Here is a 25244-nt window from a genome sequence, read left to right on the forward strand (position 1 = left end):
GTTTTAGAAGAGTTTTGCAGTGGTTGATGATTTAACAAGTGCGACTTTGTTGAAAAAGTAAAAAAATTTGTTGCATATGAGCCCGTTTACATGCTAACAGACTAACACCCGCCAGCCCAGCCCCTACTAAGGACCCCCCTTGATCTCCGTGCAGCTCCGCATTCTATGCCGGGCTGCTGCTCCAGTCTCGGAAACATAGAGGTAAGTAGAGTCAGGCAGAAATAAAAAGGCACAGTGCTGAGCAAAGCTCATCTGTCCATTTATCTTATTAATTGTTGAGAGTCTCAGCAGCTGGACCCCAAAATAAAGTGTCAGAAGTTTGTAAAACCAATAGTTAAAGAGAGGGTAGGATGAGGGTGGAACATGACATGAATATTCATCAGCAGTAAATTTATATAGGGGGGCCCTGTGACACTTCTCCCATAGACATGAATGGAGGGGGTGTGACGTCAAGTCTCCAGTCCCGGAAACACAGAGGTTTCCCAGACTGGAGCAGCAGCCCGGCATAGAATGCGGGTGCTGCACGGAGATCAAGGGGGGTCCAATCGTCGGGCCCCAGGTGATCAGACATCTTGTCCCCTATCCTTTGGACAGGGGATAGGAGGTCTATGGACGGAATACCCATTTAAAGGGATACTCAGGCCCTAATGCCTCTTATCCCCTAGCCAAAGGATAGGGGATAGGATGTCTGGTCACAGGGGTCCCGCCGCTGGAGACCCCTGCAATCTGTCATTGCGCACCCACCTCCGCAGTGCTGTACTCCGAGTGTGTAGGGTGACGACCACGGGCCGGAGTATTGTGACGTCCTGCCCCCTCCCACAGACTTGCATTGAGGGGGAGGGGCGTGACGTCACACGGGGGAGAGTCATGATGTCACGATACTCCAGCCCCATGGTAACGCAACACACTGAGCATCCAGCGCTGCGGAGAGCTCACAAAGGTGGGTGCGCAATGACAGATTGCAGGGGTCCCCAGCGGCGGGACCCCCATGATCAGACATCCTATCCCCTATCCTTTGGCTAGGGGATAAGATGTATTAGGGCGGGAGTACCCCTTTAATAGAATGACTGATTCAATAATGTAGTGTACTGTAAAACTACATCATCCAGTATGCCCAGAAAGCCTTAGGCTGCCCAGCCTTAACTATGAGTTGCATTCTTGCAGCAGCTAGAGAGCCACATGTCAGGGAACCCTGCTATAATGATAGCTGCAACAACAAAGAAAATTAAATATAATCCACAGAATAGTAATATACACAAAAATTCACAATGAAACAAACTGACAATATTAAAAACCATTATCTGTGTGAGCGCATTCACACCTTAACCTTGGGTGTAGAGTTAAAGATACAGGTAATGTTTTATTAGTAAAGAGAAGAAAATGTTAAAAAGTCTAGAAACAAGCGATTTAGTGTACGCAAATCAAATTAGTAAACGCATCAAATAAGATACAACAGTGTGTTCTCCACTAGGGGGAGCCCAACATCCACGAAACGGAGGGAGTGGAGTCTGACTCACTGTTAGTGAATTTCACATTCCAGAAGGTGACCGGGTTGCAAAAATGACATGTAAGCAACAAGAGACCCAAGAGAAAAACACTAAACATTCCGTTCTGTAAGTCACATACATGAAACAGCTAAAGTGAAGCTTACAGAGGAGGCCTAGGCCGCCAAAACAAGATATTGGGGAGGGGATGCAGAACATTCTTAAGACTAAGAGCTGGAATGGGACATATTGCTGTAGACAACTGCAGTTTGCACTGCGTGGGGGTCTTTATTTCTCACAACACCCTGATCAGTGAGAGGCTCCCTGTGATACCAGTTAATGGAGTCTTATGGGCCTAGGAAGCACCTTAAACTCACTTGTGTTGTCAGAGGTTTTACAAGTAATGACACACAAGTTACTGCATTGCATTTACTTATAGATGAAAATCCTTTTTATGAAAACACTATAAAACATATTGGGGGAGATTAAAACCTGTGCAGAGGAAAAGTTGACCAGTTGCCCATAGCAACCAAAAACAATTTAGTAGGGAATCTGATTGGTTGCTGTGGGCAACTGGTCAACTTTTCCTCTGCACAGGTTTTAAATGGGCACTGTCAGATTCAAAAACCATTTATAGGTTGTAAATTATGATAATTATAGACCCTTTGGGGTTGTTTATTAAATATTTAAGAAAAAATTAAAGAAAACTGCTGCTGAAAATCCCAACACTAGAGGTCCCCATATTTACTGAGACACTAACCAGTCCTACAGCTGCATCAGCTTGTCCATGAGTCATGGACAAGAGATGACTCAGATAAGGCTGCATGAGCAGATGCACCAATCTCCTCCCCCAACACAAGGGAGGGACACGCCTCCTCCCCCCACCACAAGGGAGGGACACGCCTCCTTCCACCACACACCAATCTCCTCCCACCACACCAAGGGAGGGAAACACCTTCCACCACACACCAATCTCCTCCCACCACCACAAGGGAGGGACACACCTCCTTCCACAACACGCCTCCTTCCACCACACACCAATCACCTCCCACCACCACAAGAGAGGGACATGCCTCCTCCCACCACACACCAATCACCTCCCACCACCACAAGAGAGGGACACGCCTCCTTCCACCACACACCAATCACCTCCCACCACCACAAGAGAGGGACATGCCTCCTTCCACCACACACCAATCACCTCCCCCCACCACAAGAGAGGGACATGCCTCCTTCCACCACACACCAATCACCTCCCCCCACCACAAGAGAGGGACATGCCTCCTTCCACCACACACCAATCACCTCCCACCACCACAAGAGAGGGACATGCCTCCTTCCACCACACACCAATCACCTCCCCCCACCACGAGAGGGACATGCCTCCTTCCACCACACACCAATCACCTCCCCCCACCACAAGAGAGGGACATGCCTCCTTCCGCCACACACCAATCACCTCCCCCCACCACAAGAGAGGGACATGCCTCCCCCCACCACAAGAGAGGGACATGCCTCCTTACCCTGAGAGGATTTCTATCATTGAGCTAAGGAAATTTTTTATACTAAATATAGGTGATTGAGGTATAAATACAAGTACATGGTCAGGATTAGGTACTGGGTAACATTTATTTAGTTTGTGGGATCTGATAAGTATGCTTTAATAATGCTCCACAAACATCTTGTAGCAAAAACAGAGGGACGTGCCAATCTTTCATCAGCAAAGCTTTCTCCGGCCACCTTGCAAAGTTATTCAATGACAACTGCATGGTGCCCGCAGGAGATAAGATGGCACAGGTTCTCTCTAGCGCTGGTGTAACTTTATTCTAGCACAGGAGATAAGATGGCACAGGTTCTCTCTAGCGCTGGTGTAACTTTATTCTAGCACTGGCATCACTGTTTGTTATTGCATAGTTGTAGGTCTTTTTATGTACAGAATAAACAAACTATGTTTAATGTACATGTTTGGTAAGATTATGTTAATGGAGAGAAGAACTCTACAGGGACATAAGTTACTTTTGTATCCCCTTCACATGTATGCATGCGGTACGCATCTGATTAGTGTATCCCCTTCACATGTATGCATGCGGTACGCATCTGATTTTTGTATCCCCTTCACATGTATGTATGCGGTACGCATCTGATTTTTGTATCCCCTTCACATGTATGTATGCGGTACACATCTGATTTTTGTATCCCCTTCACATGTATGTATGCGGTACACATCTGATTAGTGTATCCCCTTCACATGTATGCATGCGGTACGCATCTGATTTTTGTATCCCCTTCACATGTATGTATGCGGTACGCATCTGATTTTTGTATCCCCTTCACATGTATGTAGGTATGCGGTACGCATCTGATTTTTGTATCCCCTTCACATGTATGCATGCGGTACGCTTCTGATTTTTGTATCCCCTTCACATGTATGCATGCGGTACACATCTGATTAGTGTATCCCCTTCACATGTATGTATGCGGTACGCATCTGATTTTTGTATCCCCTTCACATGTATGTATGCGGTACACATCTGATTTTTGTATCCCCTTCACATGTATGTAGGTATGCGGTACGCATCTGATTTTTGTATCCCCTTCACATGTATGCATGCGGTACGCTTCTGATTTTTGTATCCCCTTCACATGTATGCATGCGGTACACATCTGATTAGTGTATCCCCTTCACATGTATGCATGCGGTACACCTGATTTTTGTATCCCCTTCACATGTATGCATGCGGTATGTATCCGATTTTTGTATCCCCTTCACATGTATGCATGCGGTACGCATCTTATTTTTGTATCCCCTTCACATGTATATATGCGGTATGTATCCGATTTTTGTATCCCCTTCACATGTATGCATGGGGTACACATCTGACTTTTGTATCCCCTTCACATGTATGCATGCGGTACACCTGATTTTTGTATCCCCTTCACATGTATGCATGCGGTATGTATCCGATTTTTGTATCCCCTTCACATGTATGCATGCGGTACGCATCTTATTTTTGTATCCCCTTCACATGTATATATGCGGTATGTATCCGATTTTTGTATCCCCTTCACATGTATGCATGGGGTACACATCTGAATTTTGTATCCCCTTCACATGTATGTATGCGGTACACATCTGACTTTTGTATCCCCTTCACATGTATGTATGCGGTACACATCTGATTTTTGTATCCCCTTCACATGTATGTATGCGGTACGTATCTGATTTTTGTATCCCCTTCACATGTATGTATGCGGTACGTATTTGATTTTTGTATCCCCTTCACATGTATGTATGCGGTACGTATCTGATTTTTGTATCCCCTTCACATGTATGCATGCGGTACGTATCTGATTTTTGTATCCCCTTCACATGTATGCATGCGGTACGTATCTGATTTTTGTATCCCTTCACATGTATGTATGCGGTACGTATCTGATTTTTGTATCCCCTTCACATGTATGTATGCGGTACACATCTGATTTTTGTATCCCCTTCACATGTATGTATGCGGTACACATCTGATTTTTGTATCCCCTTCACATGTATGTATGCGGTACGCATCTGATTTTTGTATCCCCTTCACATGTATGTATACGGTACGCATCTGATTTTTGTATCCCCTTCACATGTATGTATACGGTACACATCTGACTTTTGTATCCCCTTCACATGTATGCGGTACACATCTGATTTTTGTATCCCCTTCACATGTATGTATGCGGTACACATCTGACTTTTGTATCCCCTTCACATGTATGCGGTACACATCTGATTTTTGTATCCCCTTCACATGTATGTATGCGGTACGTATCTGATTTTTGTATCCCCTTCACATGTATGTATACGGTACGCATCTGATTTTTGTATCCCCTTCACATGTATGTATGCGGTACGTATCAGATTTTAGCAACTTTGCTGCATGGGACAATCCCTTTTAATTAGCCACACATTAGATCCCGTTGAAGAGTCCGATATGAAAACTACGGTATTTTCTGCTCACTGTCTGCATTATGTGTAACAATGTCAACAATAGCCGATATCTGTCCAAAAGCTGAATTGTCTTGTCTGATTATTTATCTGCATCCTCTCAATGGAAGTCCAGACCTCTCTACATATCAAAGCAGAGATCCATCGGTGATCGGTTCAAAACAACGACCTTGAGTCACCTATAAAATGTCTGCCTGAATTTTTATTTTCCAAGCTTAGACTGATTTTGTCCTGGCAGGAAATCAATTTATGTTATACCCCCAACCCTCATTAGGGGGGCATTCATACCACGTTTTTTGCAATTCGGCTGTTGGGGGAATTTAAAAACCAGCTGATTACCTCCTTTTTGAACCGTACAAGTTTTATTGCCGGACTAAAAACTGTGGCAGACCACAGCATTCAGTGCAGCAACAAAACTGCATAAGGTCCAAAAATGAGCCAGAGTCACTATCTGACTCAGTCTTGCTCAAATAATTGGGAATTGGCAGACGAATTACAAAAACGTGGTGCGAAAGTACCCTTTTACCAACCTACTTTTCCAATGTTTTAAGCCACCTTCACACAGGATTTTCAGATTTAGGGTAGGGTCACACACAGCATATCCACATTGTATTTAACAGTGCGGATTTCACACCAGCAGTCACGGACTGACAAACAGAGCTACCCAACCGCAGCAGGGAGCTCACTCTGCAGTCACTGCGGATGCGCTGTTTGGCGCCCTACCCTCAAAATCTATCTCAAAAGCTCTATTGAGAAGCATATGGATTCAATGTGGTAAGTCCAGCAGGCTGAGTTCACCGATAGCGAACATGGCACAAAAACCCAACAGACCAAAAGCTGAGTCAGCGTGTTCACAGAACGGAATTGTAAGAAGATTTTGTGCTACAATCTGCATGAATTCCACCACTAGTCAGACTGAAAAATCTGTTGTGTGCACAAAACCAAAATAAATCACTATAGTACGGTATATATAAACTTTCAAAGATCATTTGGACAATAGATTTTTTAGCAAAAAGGGGCATATTTCACAGGGGGGGGGGGGGCATATTTATTGATTTGCCTAATACCAAAACTGTCTGGTTTTTGCCCGTAGGGACCAATAACCGCTCAGCTTTCCTAATCTTAAGCTCCAGTAAAATGAAATCTGAGCTGTGATTGGTCACTGTGGGCAAATTCAGAATGTTTTGGTTTCAGGGCCTGTGTGTGAAACTGACCTACCAGACAGGCTTGGCCCAAAAAAATGACATTATTTATGGCCCATAACTTTTAAACAGATTTCTACTGATGCCAATGAAGGTTCTTACTGCCGGACTACTAAAATATTTCCACTGGCCTCTAAAGTGATCTAACCGCTCCTAAAATCTATGGTAAATCGTTCATTCTGTAAATATACAAAGATGTGTGTATGTAATCTAAAAGCAAATTGAGACCCTCTATTACACAAATCCATCACCAAAACAAGAAAAGAAGTGTCATGGGGACTTTGAGCGCCAGGTAATGTGCACAACAAAAGGGCTTCATATAATACTTTATCAACTAAATCGGATACTTCCAATAGTAACATTCATACCAATACTCTCTCGACCAGTGCAAGTCAGTCAACTCCTCCTGAACACGAGTTCTCTTTGGACGGATGTGCTTATTCCAGGAAGCAATATACAAATGAAAGGTTTACAATACATTCAATTTGCTACTGATATTAGAATAATTTAATATGTTACAAGGATCTGACAGCAGAGAGAATTATACATTGTGTAAGAGAAGCAGCACTATAATACCCAGAGAGGCGGCACTATAATACCCAGAGAGGCAGCACTATAATACCCAGAGAGGCGGCACTATAATACCCAGAGAGGCGGCACTATAATACCCAGAGAGGCGGCACTATAATACCCAGAGAGGCGGCACTATAATACCCAGAGAGGCAGCACTATAATACCCAGAGAGGCAGCACTATAATACCCAGAGAGGCGGCACTATAATACCCAGAGAGGCGGCACTATAATACCCAGAGAGGCGGCACTATAATACCCAGAGAGGCGGCACTATAATACCCAGAGGCGCAGCACTATAATACCCAGAGAGGCAGCACTATAATACCCAGAGAGGCAGCACTATAATACCCAGAGAGGCGGCACTATAATACCCAGAGAGGCGGCACTATAATACCCAGAGAGGCGGCACTATAATACCCAGAGGCGCAGCACTATAATACCCAGAGAGGCAGCACTATAATACCCAGAGAGGCAGCACTATAATACCCAGAGAGGCAGCACTATAATACCCAGAGGCGCGGCACTATAATACCCAGAGAGGCGGCACTATAATACCCAGAGAGGCGGCACTATAATACCCAGAGAGGCGGCACTATAATACCCAGAGAGGCGGCACTATAATACCCAGAGAGGCGGCACTATAATACCCAGAGAGGCGGCACTATAATACCCAGAGAGGCGGCACTATAATACCCAGAGAGGCGGCACTATAATACCCAGAGAGGCGGCACTATAATACCCAGAGGCGCAGCACTATAATACCCAGAGGCGCAGCACTATAATACCCAGAGAGGCGGCACTATAATACCCAGAGGCGCAGCACTATAATACCCAGAGAGGCGGCACTATAATACCCAGAGAGGCGGCACTATAATACCCAGAGGCGCAGCACTATAATACCCAGAGAGGCAGCACTATAATACCCAGAGAGGCAGCACTATAATACCCAGAGAGGCGGCACTATAATACCCAGAGAGGCGGCACTATAATACCCAGAGAGGCGGCACTATAATACCCAGAGAGGCGGCACTATAATACCCAGAGAGGCGGCACTATAATACCCAGAGAGGCGGCACTATAATACCCAGAGAGGCAGCACTATAATACCCAGAGAGGCGGCACTATAATACCCAGAGAGGCAGCACTATAATACCCAGAGGCGCAGCACTATAATACCCAGAGAGGCGGCACTATAATACCCAGAGAGGCAGCACTATAATACCCAGAGAGGCGGCACTATAATACCCAGAGAGGCGGCACTATAATACCCAGAGAGGCGGCACTATAATACCCAGAGGCGCAGCACTATAATACCCAGAGAGGCGGCACTATAATACCCAGAGAGGCGGCACTATAATACCCAGAGGCGCAGCACTATAATACCCAGAGAGGCAGCACTATAATACCCAGAGAGGCAGCACTATAATACCCAGAGAGGCGGCACTATAATACCCAGAGAGGCGGCACTACAATACCCAGAGAGGCGGCACTATAATCCCCAGAGAGGCGGCACTATAATACCCAGAGAGGCGGCACTATAATACCCAGAGAAGCAGCACTATAATACCCAGAGAGGCGGCACTATAATACCCAGAGAGGCGGCACTATAATACCCAGAGAGGCAGCACTATAATACCCAGCCGCCACAGCAGTATTTAGACACTCCCACTGCATAATGCCACAGGGCACACAGGGGCATCCCTGGAAGCAGCCTATGGTGAGGGAAGAGAATCCTTTACAGCAGCCAGGACCATGCAGTGGGATCCTGCACCCAGCATAGTTACATCCTATATCTATGTAAAAAGATTAAGGCACAGGGTGGCTTCTAGTGACTGTGCTGTACTGCATCTGGGGTGCCATAGCTGCCAGAGCATTCACTAAGACATCTGGTACCAGTTAAAGGAGTAGTCCAGCGCGCACTTTTTTCCTTTTATCCCGTCCGTGCTGCAAAATAAAAGAAAACACACTTTCTCTTACCTGCCAACGAGCCCCCGGAGCTCCGTACACTCCGGTACAGGTGTTCGGTCCCCGGGCTGTATTCTTCTTACTTCCTGTTAGCCCGGCACGTCACACGGAGCTTCAGCCTATCACCGACCGCAGCGATGTCCCGCCTCGGCCGGTGACGTGCCGGGCTAACAGGAAGAAAAATACAGCCCGGGGACCGAACACCTGTACCAGAGCTCCGGGGGCTCGTTGGCAGTAAGAGAAAGTGTGTTTTCTTTTATTTTGCAGCCCGGACGGGATAAAAGGAAAAAAAGTGCGTGCCGGAGTACTCCTTTAACTATTCATCTGTAGTGCAAGATCTGTCATATGGGCCAAATCTCCTAGAAATGTCTGGGAGACTTCCAAAAAAAAGGTAAAGATCTCCAAGGCTTCTAGAAATGCTCCTAGGGTGCCACTCATATGGACTTCTCAGATATAGGACATTTCCTATACAAATAGTCAGATTTTGAGAAACGTGTTCCAGTTTTTGGAATCGCCTGAGGATTCTTTCCAATAGTTGACAAAAAAGGCTAACAGTATGTTCTCACAATAAATTCTACCATCAATACAAAAAAAATAAAAACTGCTTAATGTAATTCAAGACAAATGTGAGACAAATCTTTTGATTTCGCCTTCAGATTTACATGCAAGGAATCTGACTGCAGTAAAATCTGCATCTAGGATACTTGACAGGAAAAACATTACATGTCACTTATTTATTTGTCAAGGAAATTTCATATCCAGGTCAGAAAAAAATGGATAAGGGACTTAAAGGAGTACTTCGCCCCTAGATATCTTATCCCCTATCCAAAGGATAGGGGATAAGATGTCTGATTGCAGGGGTCCAACTGCTGAGGACCCCTGCAATCTCGGCTGCGGCACCCCAGACATCTGGTGCAAGGAGTGAACTTCGCTCCATGCCGGATGACTGGCGATGGAGGGCGGAGGTTTGTGACGTCACGGCCACGCCCCTCAATGCAAGTCTATGGGAGGGGGCGTGACGGGTGTCACGCCCCCTCCCATAGACTTGCATTGAGGGGGCATGGCCGTGGCGTCACAAAGTGCAGCAGGGAGATTGTGAGGGATAAGATGTCTAGAGGCGGAGTACCTCTTTAAGACCTGAGTTTCACACGACAGTTCTGAGTAAACGTCTTCTGCCATTTGCCAAATTAAGAGGCCCACACCTCTTAATGAATATTGCAAATACAACAGGTGAATGGCGTACAGTATTGGACTTTAAAAAAAAGTCAGCGGGTTCTCAGTCCTCAGACCAGACCAAGGTCTTGTAATAAATACAAAAAAGATGGGAAGACGGCACTCCAAGGATAGTGAAAGCAAAAAAGTATTTTATTCACCCATCCAGTACAAAAAGATGCAACGTTTCAACTTCACAAAGAAGTCTTTATCAAGCACACAACATTTCTATTTCACAATGAAATCTTTATCAGGCACAATGCTTCATAAAGACTTCATTGTGAAGTTGAAACGTTGCATCTTTTTGTACTGGATGGGTGAATAAAACACTTTTTTGCTTTCACTATCGTTGGCTGCCGTCTTCCCATCTCTTTTGCACCACTTAATGAATATGGTACCTACGATGGCTCCACCTCTGACTGAAATGTATGTCAGCTGGGAGTTGGCAGAGACTTCAGCTACAATTTATACCTGTTTGAAGACAGAGCTTTAGTAAATCTGGTGAGTGCTGGAGGATTTTCCTCATTTAGTTAGGCTCCACTCACTTAAAAACGAATGCAAACTAGCTAAATTTCACACATTTTTGTATAGACCAGGGGCTTTCGAACATAATCTGCAACTTTAGAGATTTGTCAAAACCTGCCTAGAGAAGTTGCTGAGTTGCCCATAGCAACCAATCAGATCACTTCTTTCATTTTTCAGAGGCCTCTTCAATAGTGAAAGCAGCAATCTGATTGGTTGCTAGGGGCAACTCCGCAACTTTTTCTCTAAGCAGGTTTTGATAAATCTCCCCCATAGACAATGTAAGCAACTCCTCCTTTTACAGCTATTCACGCACACTATAATCCAGTATTTTGGGTTTATTGCGGGTGAACTAGCTGTCAGTTTCTCTCTAACAGCCATAACCATTCTCTTCATCTATATAGACCCATATGTTTTTACATTTCTGCAATTTACAGGATAAATAATGTATAATTCTGACAATTCCGAACCCAGAGATACAGAATGTTTATTTTTATTATTTTTACATATTTGTTGAAAAAGGGGCGATGTAAATTTTTATTAAGGTTGAGGTAAATGTATGTGTGTTAAACCATTATTGGGTTTTTTTTAAACAGTTTACTGATCCCCATAGGGGACTTTTGAGAGGAATCAGATTCCTCATTCAGATCTCTTTAGACACTGTGTCACGGGTCGTTAAGGGGTTAATGCAGAGATCAGAGCCATGTTTTGGTTTTCTGATCTAAAGCTGCATAGAAAGAGTTTCACATGCCATCCATAATGAATATGCTACATCCAATGGAAGCCGGATTTTACTTACCCCACTTAATTTGGCACATCACATGTTGCCCAAGCAGTTTATCGGCTAAAAACTATAATAATTCTATTGGGCTGTTTAGGCCTATCCCCATTCAAATTAAGCCTTCCCTCTTTTTTAAAATGGCAACATAATGGCCCATATTTACCAAGAGTGTTGTGTAGGTTTCTTTGTGGGTTTTAATTCCCTACAATTTTTTTTTCCATGGTATTTACTAAGGTTTCCCTACATTTTCTTTTTTTTTTACACCTGCTCTGATCTGTAGGGTTTTCCTCCACTAAAATGCACCACATTTTCTGTGGAAACCTTAGTAAATATGTTGGGTTTTTGTAAAAATGTTGAGAACACGCCCCTTTTACAGATGGTCACGCCCCTTTTCCGGGTTCTCTTAGCAAAATGGAGAGTTAGCCTGTTTCTTTTTTTTTCCAATTCGGACAAAACATGTCGGCTTTGCAACAGTAAATGAGGGCCAATATCTGTAAATATTGTTAGGCAAATGTTGCAGTTTGTATATGCCAAACACCACCCAAAATATATTGATCACATCTTTTAAATTTAGCATATGCCTTATGATCACTAAGGGTCTAACCTCTCGGACCCCCACCAATTCCTAAAATGAAAGGGACAAAGTAGTAATTTAGCCCTATATCCCCTTTCTAAGATTTTCTGGCACAAACACTCCCAGCTGCGCAGGGAACTGCAGTACACCCCCAATCCCTGCAGCACTATATGTTTGTATTAATGGGGGTCCTAGAGGTCAGATCACAACCTATTGTTAACAATACGCCATCCATTTGATGGTAGAGCCACCTTGGTTCCCATAGTGAACATCATAATACATAGCTGGGCCTCCATGACAAAGAACAAAAATCGTTCTCCATGGTAAGATCTGGTATATCTCTGCTTGGCTGGATCATATTTACACTAATGGTCATTTTTATTTTGCAAACTAATTGAATACTCTGACCTTAACCGTGCTACCCAAATCTGAAATAGAATCTCTATTGCAATAGGTAGTAATGAACAGAAATAGGAAAAATATTGTTATGTTTTCTTCCCAATCCTTTGCCATATGAGCAATAAAACATATCCTCATGGAACAAATATTCCACGTTATAGACCAAAAACGTGTCACTTTAAAGGGGTACTCCGCTGCTAGACATCTTATCCACTATCCAAAGGATAGGGAATACGATGTCTGATCATGGGGGTCCTGTGGCGATCTCCCGCAGCACCCAGCTTTCCAAACAAATACCGGGTTCCTGCGACAGTGGTTGTGACATCACGCAACGCCCTTCGTGGTGTGACATCATGAGGGAGCAAGACCGTGTCGTCACGATCACGGCCTCCGGCGCAGAGCGTTCAGAAACAAAATGTTCAGAACGATGGAGCACCCGTTAAGGCCCTGATCACATCTGCTTTGTTGAAAGCAATCACAAATACCACTGAAAATGTCAGACAACGCAACAGAAATAAATATGACCCGATTATATTAACCAAGGTCTTAGGGCACCAAAGGTGTGCATCAGGTGATGGATCTGGCAACGATGTAATCGAAAGAACAGGACAATGGCAAGGAACACGTGGGTTTTGTTTTTTTACACTGAATATCACACTGTGCTACTCAAAACAACAAACCGCAACATAAAGCACCAAAAGGTGGCCAAACTGGTACTTTAACTTTTGCTGGGTAATGGGGGGCCCGTGAACATGTTTACTGTATACGCATAAAGTAAAAGGGCCACAAATTATTTTCCCTGGGTGTAACCTCCATTGAGATGATTAGAAGCTTTAGGAGAAGTTCCCATTGCCAGCTCCCAGTGAGCACATTGCCCGTGTCGCTTGTAATACAGAATTTCTACTATTGCTCAGGCCAGGTCATGAACTGGCTTTAAATATGAAACTGCCTTTAAGATTCTTAAGACATGTAAAAGGATAATATTAATAGTATGGGAGTGTAAAGAACAAGTCATAATAACTAAACACACAAACCAGTCCGACTGGTTTAGCCAACACAATTTACTAGTGATTTTCCCTCGATGGATAATACCAGAAAGATTAAGAAAAACAGGAGGACAGTCATGCGCAGAATGCGGCCATCCCCAGGGATCACCGACTGAGATCACATTCCAAGCAGAGAGTTTGCAGGAAAGCTCAGAATCTGCAATATCGCCAGGCTGAGCGCTTCGCAATTAAAACTACACACGTTCACATATTCAGTGCAGAGAAAGACGTGGAGACTCGGCCCACTATCACATGTACTAAAAATATCCAGACAAAAAGGTGCAGAGTAGAGCGCAAAGCAACAATACTAATGGTATCTTGGTCCGGTGCAGTCTATAATGGGCTCAGATCCATCAGGAGTGTGCTTAATGACAGTCACTCTTAAAGGGGTACTCCGCCCCTAGACATCTTACCCCTAGACATCCCCTAACCAAAGGGGATAAGATGTGTGATTGTGGGGGTCCTACTGCTGGGACACCCACGATCTCTGTGCAGCAAGATAGTTGATAAGTGTTTGATCGCGGTGGGTCCGACCGCTGGTACCCCCCCCCCCCCCCGAGATCTCCCTAACATGGCGCCGCCATTAGCGCTCATAGTGAGCGCTAAGGCGCGTAGCGTCGACCTAGAGGTCGACGGTGACGCCCCATCTCCTCCCCATACAGTTCTATGGGGGAGTCACGAACGATCAAACACTTATCCCCTATATGGTAGATAGGGGAGAAGTGTATATTAAGCTGCAGTTGTCCTTTAATTTTTCACAGGCCTTTTCAAAAATTAAACAAGCAATGTGACTGGTTGCTATGGGCAACAGGTCTTTTCCTCTGCACAGGTTTTCATAAATTCCAGCTCAAAATAGCTGCCACTAGGGGTCGTCTGTCTTTTAGCCAGACAGACTAGTCTAGATTTTACAGCATACTGGATACCGGCCGTAAAGCATACCGGTATCCAGTATAGGAGATTTCTATTGAGTGTATGCAAAACTACAGATAAAGGATGTGTGGACATGCTGGGAGCTGTAGTTTTACAACAGCTGGAGGCAACACTGCTCTAACAGTTATTTACAAACACTGCAGCTTGAGTTGTTCCTAAACTACAACTCCCAGCATGCTGAAATAGTCAAAGCTTTCTCTGACTCCTGAGTGACAAAGAAGTTGATCAGACATTCAGGAGTCTGTGAAAGATGAATTACACACATAGTGACAGCTATGCTGATTAGCATCCAGCTTTACTAGGAGAAGATAAAACAGATAGAACATATATTCATAAAAATGCTGTACTTTTATCTAAAAAATCCTTGCACTAATTTTTATAAAGATCTATTCTTATATTTATACATTTTATCCTGTTATGAATTCACCATAATGTCTTCTGATTACTGCAGGCAAGCTCCAAGTATCTTCCTCTGTTTAACATGTACAGCATAAAAACAGAGAGGAAAGGGTTACAGAGTAGAGAGTACTGATTGGCTGACTGCACAGGCTTGCTCCTGTGAGGGAGACAGACAGACACGCCCCATCCAGCCTGCACAATGAAAAAGTAACTCACCAGCAGATATATGCTTATATCTCTGGATATATAGGTCCGAGACACATAAAATGATATGCACTAGGGATCGACCGATATCGTTTTTTTTAGGGCCGATACCGATAATCGGTGCAGGTTAGGGCCGATAGCCGATAACTTATACCGATATTCCGGTATAAGTTATCGGCTATTTAACCCCCTGCGACACCGCTGCAGATCATTGATTTAAAGCGGGCGCTTTAAATCAATGATCTGCAGTGGCTTTTGCGGGGCCATAGGCCGCCGCCGCCACCCGCTTCTCTACCCTACCTGCCAGGGTGCTCCGGACCATCCATCCATCGTTCCTGTAGTGTCCGGGGGCGTTCCGGGTGGAGGGTGGTCCGGGCTGTCCTTCTCCGGCAGTCCTCTTCTCCACTCTGGGCAGGCTCCGGCCTAGTACGCTGCATAGACGTCGCTGCGCAGTGACGCCCGTGCGCAGCGACGCACCTGACGTCACGGCGTAGCGGCGTCTATGCAGCGTACTAGGCCGGAGCCTGCCCGGAATGGAGAAGACCGTGGGAGAAGAAGGACAGCCCGGACCGGACCACCCTCCACCCGGAACGCCCCCGGACACTACATGAAGGAAGGATGGCCTGGACCACCCCCATTACGGGTAAGTTTAATTTTTTTTATTCACTCGGAGGGTGGGGGAGGGGCCCGACCGGTATAGCAGTATGGGCAAAAATCGATACCGGTATACCGCCTAGCATCACGGTGGGGGGTGCGGTGCGGCGGGTCGAGGGGTTGGCGGTCGCGGTGCGGTGGGGGCGGTGCGGGGGGCGGGGCATTATGGGCTTGTCGGCAAGATAATTGCCGATACCGATAATGCCCAAAATCGTGATTATCGGCCAATAATATCGGCCATACCGATAATCGGTCGATCCCTAATATGCACATGATCAGGATTAGGTCCCAAGTAACATATCACCTTTTTTTGCACTATGACAGGTACGCTTTAACCAATGGCCCAGTGTCTGGCTGACCAGGCATTTCCTGCAAATAAAGATACCACCAGGAAGTGGTCAACAATGAGAAATCTGGCACCTTTGGAACTGTAACGGATGGAAATTATAAAAAAAAAATATTTCCCAAGGCAATCCCTGTAACCCTTTGTGCCCCTCATTCTTCAGGGTCTTTATGTTTGGGGCAATCCTAAAGATATGCTTGCAGTTGGAGGACAAGACAATTTTTGCACAGGTCTCCACAGCAGCTCAGAAAACAATCTTTCCCGTTTAGATAGCCTGACTACACTCCCCTCAAAAATGTTTCAAAACTTTCTATCCTATTTAGAAAGTTTTATAGCAACTTGCCCATTCCTATCCATCCTAACATAAAAAAGCATTTTATAAACACTTCTTGTTTCCCTGACCAAGAACGACAACAACTAATACTCGTATAAATTTTTCTCAGAGGGGACTCAAAGTGCAGAGCTTGGTCCATACATAATATGGAACAAAAAAAAACTGCAAAACAAAGGACACCAGACGGACACCAACAAAAGTCAAAGTGATCCGTTGGGATCCACTGGTGTCCACGAACCATTCAGCTCAAGTTTTTTTTTTTCATGAATGGGCTCTGCCGAGGGGCTCATAAACAAAGGTACAATGCACATGTGAACTTAGTCTAAACTGATCTAAGGGGTAACTCACCCAAAATAAAATAACTCCTCACAGGTATATCCTTCCACTCTTCCTTTCACTTTCTGTTTACACAGGATGTTAGAAACTATCACGTAAAGCAAACCAGTCACCATCTAATCCACTGGCATAATGTTACAGAACAGGAGAAGCAGAGTAGTGTAATAATAATAATTACTGTATATACTCGAGTATAAGCAGAGTTTTTCAGCACGATTTTCTGTCCACCTTCACTGCAGGGACCGTCCGCATTCCGGTGGGGAGGGTGAGCCAGTTGGGGCCATCCATCTCCACAGGGAGACCCTTCTTCTCCGTTCCGGGTTGTCCCCAGACTAATGACGCTGCATTGACGACGACGCACAGGGACATCCATGCGCAGCAGACGTCCCTGCGCAGCGACGTCAATACAGCGTCAATAGTCCAGGGACGGCCCGGAATGGAGAAGAGGGCCTTGCGGTGAAGATGGACGGCCCGGACCAGCTCGCCCTCCCCACCGGAATGCGGACGGTCCCTGCAGTGAGGATTGAAGGCCCGACTCACCCTTCCAGGACGATCCCTGCAGCTACTAGAGCAACAACTGGGGAGGTGAGAAGACCACGAAAAGGGGCTCTGGATGATGACAGGGTCATATGGACAAAGGGGGGTGTCATATGGACAGGGGGGTCTGAATGATGACAGGGGAAGGGGATGATATATTTCCCTCCCTAGGCTTATACTCGAGTCAATAAGTTTTCCTAGGTTTTTGAGGTGAAACTAGGGGCCTCAGCTTATATTTGGGTCGGCTTATACTTGAGTATATACGGTGTATATTATACACACACACACATACATACATATAGGGGATCACCTCAGTATCCAGAATAGAAACATGCACTGTATTGACCTGATAAAAACATTCACCACTGCTTAGGCTTTCATTACAGGACTGTGTGACTTTATGTAGAATGTTATGTCAGATCTTTATGGATGGAGGCCTGGTGGAAATTTGGGCTATTCCATAGTTCTGACCAGATCTCTTTTTGGAGGATTTTCTTTTCAGTACGTATTTTGCCTTCTGTGTATTGAAGTTTAAAAAAAATCAATTACGATAGGATTAAAAGACATGCAGTCGTGACTCATTCAACCATTTACCACGCTTATTTACAAGATGTCACACAGGACTGTAGAGGAGTAAACTGTTCCATGGCTTGTGGGAAAACCAGATTTGCTGGTGAGTAATCCAGTCTGTAATCCCAACTGCAAAAAATAACTTATTAAAAAAATGTACGTGTGAAGAGAAATCCGATGACAAAGTCCTGTGACCTGGATGGTGGCTACGGGGAAATAGCACTATAACCTGTGAATCACCAAAATAGCAGGCCAGGGAAAAGTAGAGATTTCAGTTCTAAAGGCGTCCTGATGGGAAACTGCTGATATTAGGGTTTTTTCACAATGCATTTTCCAGGACCTTTCCCTAAACTCCATGGGGGAAATTCATCAAACTAGTTTCCTTGTTTTCTTTAGTCTAAATTTGACTCAAATTTTCGCAGACAGTTTCCATGCAACTTTTAATTTAGAGCAATTCAGAATATTAACAACATTGCGGACTGCATAAGAGTTTTACAGTGGTCAGTGATTTATTTGTTGCACATGGCCTCTTTTACACAAACTCAGACTTAACTCCCACCAGCCCTACAAAAGCATCTAAACTGGCACCATGCTGAGGTGATGTGGCTGCGTGACAAATTTATAAAACGTTCTGCAACATTTGACAAATTTTTCAATGGGAAACTGATTCTGCAGCGTTCATTAACATACATATTTCTTTCTTTTCAAGTGTATAAAACATGTTAAAAATGCAAAGAAATTCAGGGTGAACTCCACCTTAGTTTTCATAACACTATGTATGATTGATGCATGCTTGGGGTTTTAAAGGGGTACTCCGCTGCCCCAGCATTTGGAACATTTTGTTCTGAACACTGGGTTCGGGGGTCGTGCTGTCATGCCATGCCCCTGACTTGCATTGAGGGGGAGTCATGTGACGTCCTGATTTGTCCTGCATGGGCGTGACGTCACGACCCCTGCAGCCTGCACCCATCGTTCGAAACACAATGTTCTGAATGCTGGGGCAGTGGAGTACCCCTTTAAACTTATAGTGCTCTTCATCATAGCTTTTAAGACTGCCAACCATTTTTTTTAATTATTTACAGTGCTGAGAATTTAAGATTTTGTGAGTTTTACACTATTCTTGCTGCTCATTGCATTTTCCGTGCACCCTCCCAAACCTCATTGCTAAAATAAATCCCTTGAATAATTGAACAATTCTGCGAGTTTTTTTTAGTTTATCTAACATATTTTTCTAAGGTATATAGGCAGCTTTAGAGATGGCATTCTTGTAGGTTTCCTCCACTCAGACACTGCATTTAGCAAGTCCTGAGAGGATCAGGCCACGGCTGACCATACTGCTTCCACATAATCACATTACCGTCTTCATTATCTAGGGTAAGGATGAGCACCGTCAATGGGATATAGGTTACTGGTTGTAATCCTGAAGGCTGACTAGACACGTGCAGAGAAATGTATCACAGTGGAACCAGACAATTAGGTCCCTTTCACACTGCCATTGGTCCCCGTCGACAACGGCCGTCAAAGTCTCTTTTTTTCTGACTTTAAAGGCCGTTCTCATGACAGCAACAGGTCCCAGCAGCTCCCATTTACTATTATGGGGGGGCTGCTGGCCGCTGTTATGAACTGCGGGAGAAAAAGACAGCACAAACAGTAATTTTTCTCCGGCTATTCAGCCTGGCTCTCCCGACGGCCGTTACACTGCCGTGTACTAACGACAGTGTGAAAGAAGCCTTAGACAGGGCATAAAAATATAAAGGGTGGATCTGGCCATTGGGTCTTATGACAAAGTAGAATATTAGCAACTGGTACGTTATCAAATTCTATTGAGTGGGACATAATGAAACAGAATAAGCAAACTGCTAGAATACATTACACTAAGAGGGGGTTGCAAACTACAATACGCAATACGTTTTTGGTTTTTAATACTAAAAGTTGGGTTTTTTCATCTTTTAACTATGATGTTCAGATCCCATTGTCTTATTTATTGCTCCATTCAATTACTGCAGCAATCCTGAGGAGCAGATAAATCAGTTTAACGGCAGTGATCTGGTATAACTATACGGAACAACATGGTGTCCAAAGGAGGACCCCCCCCCCACTGTGCAAGTGGCTCCTGTTCTAAAAGACTCAATTTATTTGTTTTATTTCAGGGACAGCAATTTATCTGCTGCTATGTAATATTACCTCACTGCCATGTAATTCACTAGCAATAGCCAGCTTGCTTTATTCCTGGGGTAGCCATCTTATTGATTCGGAAGGGACGTTCACATGTATGGAGAATGATAACGGTCGGCCAAACGAACATTCAGCTGACAGTTCCTGAAAGTGTATGACGACAAGGGATCGACCGATAACGATTTTTTTAGGGACGATACCGATACTCTGTGGAGGTTAAGGCCCATAGCAGATAACTTATACCGATATTCCAGTATAAGTTATTATTTATCTCTTCCCCCGCCCCCCCCCCCCCCCCCCCCGACACCGCTGCAGATTATTGATTTAAAGCGGGCACTTGGGGTGCCAGAGACCGCTGGCGCCACCCGCTTCTCTCCCCCTGCCTGTCCTGGGGTCCTCCTGAGGCCTATCACCGCCCTGCCCAAAAACCGCCGCCGCCCCATTGCCTCCCCCATTCCCGTTTTTATAATTACCTGTTCCCGGGGTCCACGCTACATCTGGCTCTTGTGGCGTCCTCCTGAGCACTGTGCGCACTGACTGTGACGTTGCGTCGAGGATGTCCCTGTGCAGTGTACAGCGTAACACAGGACGCCGCAGGATCCAGGACCCCAGGCCCCGGGAACAGGTAATTATAAAACCAGGAATGGGGCAGCGGCGGCTATCTCTGGCCGGGGCGGTGGGGGGCGTGGCATTATCGGCAAGGTAATTGCCGATACCAATAACGTCCAAAATCGTGAATATCGGCCGATAGTATCGGCCAAATCGATAATCGGTCGATCCCTAATGACTACCTTTACTACAGATGATTCGCTTTTTGGTATCTATCAATTTTTCACATTAAAACTAAAGCTAATCCACATTAAAATGCAATCAGTGCAGAGCAACGATCCAAACACCATTTGTGGTCAACAGTGTTTTGGGGAAATATTAGTCCTTCAAAAAAGATTTGAGATTTTACCTGTGGCTTAATGAAAATGCTCTTCTGCTATATTTGGCAAGTATATGCCTCACTGGGATCCTATAAAAGCACTTGAAGAGTGGCTCCCAATCTGACCACCATTTAATGGTTATTCTATGCCTTTATACCATCACTCAACTTTATCAGGATTTTAAGAGATTTGGAGGAATTTCTCTGCAGAACATTAATAAAGGGGCTTCAAAGTCGTAAACTTAGGGGATAAGATGTCTGATCGCAGGGGTCCTGCCACTGGGGACCCCTGCAATCTCGGCGCGGCACCGCAGTCATCTGTGCCGGGGGCAAACTACGTAGCCGTCACACCTCCTCCCATGGAACGTGGGAGCTCCAATCTTCCGTGTTCCGGACACCGCCGCTGCCAGCCCGGAGATTGCTGGGGTTCCTAGTGGCGGGAACCCCGCGATCAGACATCTTATCCCCTATCCTTTGGATAGGAAGTAAGACTTTTTTTTGGCCGAGTACCCCTTTAAGAGGAAGCAGTAAATATACAGAGGACAAAAGTTCAGGCAGTCTCACAGACATCACCCACATTCAGAAGGAACTAGGGCAAACAGGCTGAGTAGCAGCAGGGAAGAATGGAAGGTGGTGACTGGTTTCTTCACAAACAAGGCCAGTCTTTCAGGTTTGCACATTTGCATTTAATAGACTGTGCACTTATCACTGGTGATCAGTAATGGCTGAACAATGAAAAACAAACTGCACTGAAGTTACCCGTTTGCTAGGAGATTGTGTAACAAGATCCAGCCAAGGACATGTCAAAATTGCCCTTGTATTTATACATGGACTGGCAGATAAAAGTATATCTGTGATTCGGAACGGATACTTGCCCTACATTATCAATGACCCCATCAGTAGGTGGGATAGCAACTGATTTGTCTGGAAGAACGAGGCAGTCATTCATTTTCATACATAAGATGACATTGGTCTTTGTCTTCACGGGTTTGGTCATATCTTTGTTGTTAAAATTTTCATATTTGATTGTATTTTAGCAACTAATGTTGTACCAAAATCCCCAATGTTGCCATATTAAAGGGGTACTATGCCCCTAGACATTTTATCCCCTATCCAAAGGAGACTTTCATTCAGGGGGCATGGTGTGACATCACGAGGGTCGTGGCCGTTACATCCCACTTCGAACGCTTGGAACAAAATGTTCCATAAGCTGGGGCAGTGGAGTACACCTTTTAAGGGGGAATTTATAATTTTAAATGTAAATCACTTTCTTTTTACCCATTCGCCTGGGCGAACATCACAAGTACCTACCCCACATGCAAGTTCTTTATAAATAGCAAACTGGCTTAGATGTAGACAAGTTTAGGTGTTGTCCGGGCTGGTGTGATTGCGCAAAAATGCTATGTCAATTTATATAAAAAAAAAACACAGGGGGACATTTATCATTGTTTTCTTTGGTAACCAAGTTCTGAAAGCATTTTTATTTTTTGCTTTAGTTTTGCTTAAGGGCTACATTTATCATACTATCACAGGGGGGGGGGGGGGGGGTGATAAATTTGGAGCACATAAGCAAAACAAAAAAGTTGCAGCCGATACTTTTGTGAGACTTTTACGACATTTTAAATTTGCTCATGACTTGCGACTTTTTGTAAGGGATGTAAGCAACTTTTTTGCTTAGGGGCGACTTTCGCACATCATAAATTTGTGACCACTGCAAAGGGAAAACTAAAATTTGCTTAGGTAAGGCTGTCTCTTTTTATGTATTTTTTTACGGTGTCTGGCAGTAGTAATTTCCCCACTTCCCGTTCACGATAGGGGATAATTAAAATTGTCTCTGGGTCTGACTGCTGGGGATCCGAGCATACCATTAGTATAGAACAGCTGGATGCACATGCGTGTCATGGACCCTTAATTTCCATACTGGAGTGGCTCTTCCCGTGGCTCTTAATTAATGGAGAAGCCACCTAGGATAAAAATGCAGTGAATTTTACCTAAATACGTAAGAACATACATATATAAAACCGGTAGTAAAGTACAGTAGCAAGCAAATGGACATCTTTCTGCAGCAAAATTGACAATTTATGTTGCATATTGGTTCTGTATTTATTGAGGATTTTCCTCATTTACTTCAGTAGGAAAGTAACAACTGCAACAAAACATTTGTGAATGAACTGCAGCTCTACCAAAAAAAAACTTCTCGCCTTAATTCCCTGCCACTCCTGAGGCAGCACTTGCATAATTCCCAGCCAGTCTATTCCTGTAACTACATATCTCCAGCTATGACATTTGACACAGGTGACAGGTGTTGCCTTTCATTGGCTGCAGAAGTCACGTGTAGACCAGGGGAGTGTCTCCTTAAAGGGGTACTCCGCCCCTAGACATCTTATCCCCTATCCAAAGGATACGGGATAAGATGTCAGATCGTCGGGGTCCCGCTGCTGGGGACCCCCGGGATCTACCATGCGGCATCCACCTTTAGCGGCTTCCGGAACCGCTGGAGGTCCTCAGGCTGAGTCCATCTCGAACACGGGTACGGAAGATCGTGACATCACCAAACCGCCCCCCAATGCAAGTCTATGGGAGGGGGCGTGACAGCTGAGGGGCAAGGCACTTAGGAAAGTATATTGGTTTTTAAAATACCTACACAATGGGAGGAGTGAAAATGCGGAAAAAAAATTAGATTTCTTAAAAAAGTGCAAAATATTTAAACTTTCTTATTAGTCAAATCTGCTACCATTGCAAAAGTGAAAGCTCTTTTGACTCAACCACACTACTTATTAAAAAAGAGCGTACACAGAAAAGTTGCAAAATTTGTGCATAATTCACCTATTGCGGTAAAAAACTTTTACAATTTCCCATCATAAAAAAAAATTTTTTTTTTGCAATGTGAATGAAATTTCTATAGATTTTCTGTGCAGACATTCCCCAGTGTGAACATAGCCTAACGCTGAAAATTTTCCAAACTTGACTGCAGAAAATCTGCAACTTATCCGTCCCTTAAATACCCATAAAATGCATTTTGTCTAGCTATGTTTTAATACAGTACAGAAAACTCTGGACAATTGCTCTTCAAGTTAAAAGTGTGGGCAATAAGACTCCCAGAAAACTACTTTGTACAACAGATCTAACACTGAAAACGTATCAGCTATAGAAGTGCAGAATTTGTCCACAAAGCAAAAGCATCAGTAACAACGTGCTATGTCAGTGTTTTCCAACCATGGTGCCTCCAGCTGTTGCAGAACTACAACTCCCAGCATGCCCGAAAGACTTTGGCTGGGAGTTGTAGTTTTGCAACAGCCGGAGGCACCCTGGTTGGGAAACATTGTGCTATGTAAATCCAGGAGGGGGTGCACAATGTAAATGACTAAGCATAATCCCCTCCCTGGGCTTTTTGTAACATATCCGGGTTAATTGGAAAGCAGTTCACACTCTGCATTAATGAGAGCATCACCCTCCCCCATGCTCCATGCTGCCAGGACAAGGAAGTGCAATGTGCTCGGCCTGGGAGGTGGCATTCAGCCAAATGAAACTGGATTATTCCAGTCCAGACTGGCTGCAGACATACAAACAAGGAGCCCCATCCTCTGCTCAGCGACCACCTCTCCCTCTCGTTCCCAGTGGCTGCGTACAACACACCAGATACATGGCACATACACTGGCCCACAGTTGTGGTTCGTTCCCACGCACAGGACACACTTCACAGCGCTGATAGCAGCAGCACACGCCTCCGGCTTCCTGCATTTTTATGGCTTAGGACAAGGAAGAGTAACTAAAAATAAGACGGCACGTTCTACAATTTTATCACACTTTGTACACGGCTGTGCTGAAGTTCAAGAAACAAATAATTATTTTTTTTTTTTTATAATGGAAAGTTACAATTTTTTATATTTTTTATTCAATGACCCAAAAAGATCCTCAATGCATTGGACTGTGAGGGGAACTCAAATCTGGTGTAAGTTTTGGCCTTTGATCTGCCCTGTGATAACTTCTAAATCTGGCCCATGCAACATTTCACAAACATTCACACACAATAAAATAAAAGCCCTTCATGGTAATGAAATGTAAACATTTTAAACAAAATGTTGCAC

General features: G+C 44.5%; 1 protein-coding gene across 7 annotated transcripts in view; it reads right to left on the bottom strand.

Annotated features, from left to right (window-relative positions):
* SPEN (spen family transcriptional repressor) overlaps positions 1–25244 on the bottom strand; it is a 60083-nt gene that overhangs the window by 19242 nt on the left and 15597 nt on the right. The gene's annotated exons all lie outside the window — the stretch shown is intronic.

The sequence above is a fragment of the Hyla sarda genome, chromosome 10 (assembly GCF_029499605.1).
Source record: "Hyla sarda isolate aHylSar1 chromosome 10, aHylSar1.hap1, whole genome shotgun sequence".
Taxonomy (NCBI): domain Eukaryota; kingdom Metazoa; phylum Chordata; class Amphibia; order Anura; family Hylidae; genus Hyla; species Hyla sarda.